Here is a 1,612-nt window from a genome sequence, read left to right on the forward strand (position 1 = left end):
CTGTCTATTTTGTACCTACCATTTATGCTACTTATTCCCTGCACCCTTCTGACCTCCATTCTCCTCCTTCCCTCTCCCCACTGATAACCCTCCAATTCATCTCCATTCTATGATTCTGTTCCTTTTCTAGTTGTTTGCTTAGTTCTTGTTTTGATTGTTTTTAAGGTTAAGTTGTTGATAGTTGTGAGTTTGTTGTCATTTTAATGTTCATAGTTTTGATCTTCTTTTTCTTAGATAAGTCCCTTTAACATTTCATATAATAATGGCTTGGTGATGATGAACTCCTTTAGCTTGACCTTATCTGGGAAACATTTTATCTGTCCTTCCATTCTAAATGATAGCTTTGCTGGATAGAATAATCTAGGCTGTAGGTCCTTGCTTTTCATGACTTTGAATACTTTTTTCCAGTCCCTTCTTGCCTGCAAGGTTTCTTTAGAGATCAGCTGATAGTTTTATGGGAACTACTTTGTAGGTAACTCTCTGCATTTCTCTTGCAGCTTTCAAGATTCTCTCCTTATCTTTAACCTTGAATAATTTAATTATGATGTCTCTTGGTGTGTTTCTTCTTTGACCCAACTTGTTTGGAACTCTCTGAGCTTCCTGGACTTCCTGGAGGTCTATTTTCTTTGCCATATTAGGGGAGTTCTCCTTCATTATGTTTTCAAATAAGTTTTGAATTTCTTGTTCTTCTCCTTCTGGAACCCCTATGATCTGGATGTCGTAACGTTTAATGTTGTCCCAGAGGTTCCTAAGCCTTTCCTTGTTGTTGTTGTTTAAATTCTTATTTCTTCTTTCTGTTCTGGTTGAATGTTTATTTCTTCCTTTTGTTCCAAATCATTGATGTGAACCCCAATTTCTCTCCCATCACTGTTGGTTCCCTGTACATTTATCTTTATAACTTAGTGTATCCTTCATTTCTTTATTTTGTGGCCATACTCAGTGAGTTCTCTGAGCATCCTGATCACCAGTGGTTTGAACTCTGAATCTGATAGATTGGCTATCTCCATTTCCTTTAGTTCTTTTTCTGGGGGTTTGTTCTGTTATTTCATTTAGGCCATATTTCTTCTCCTTCTCAGTTTAGTGGCCTTCCTGTGTTTGTTTCTGTGTTAGGTAGTGTGGGGAGCTTTGCCTGCAGAGCCCCCCATCTGCCATGGATAAGAAATGTTGGGAACTGCTCTGCCTGGTTTCAGGAATTGTAACTACCCCCCATGGCTAAGGATGAGCAAGTGACCTCCAGAAAACCAGCCACAGGAGACAAAGCGTGTCTCTGGTGGTGAATGCTGCCCCAGTTTCCTCCTCTTGCCCCCAAAGCATGGTCAATATTGATGACTGGTAAGACTCCTCACAGCGAGGGGCAACCTAAGCCAGACACGATCACTTGGGAGGCAATAATGGAAGGACTCAGAGGGCCTGCAACAAAGAGGGAGCAATGGGCCCTTGCCCCCTGGATATGTGAAATAGCCCGAGTCTCCAGGTCCTCTGGGAGAAGCACTTCCTGGCTCTAGTCCACTTAAGCCTGAAAACCTGATGGGGAGGGGTGCAGCTCCTGGCCTTGCTAGAGCGGTATCTGGGGAGAAATCTGGCATAAGAAAGAATTCCTAAAAATCCTGTG

This window comes from Artibeus jamaicensis, unplaced genomic scaffold (assembly GCF_021234435.1).
Source record: "Artibeus jamaicensis isolate MK-2021 breed Jamaican fruit bat unplaced genomic scaffold, CSHL_Jam_final contig_700, whole genome shotgun sequence".
NCBI classification, from domain to species: domain Eukaryota; kingdom Metazoa; phylum Chordata; class Mammalia; order Chiroptera; family Phyllostomidae; genus Artibeus; species Artibeus jamaicensis.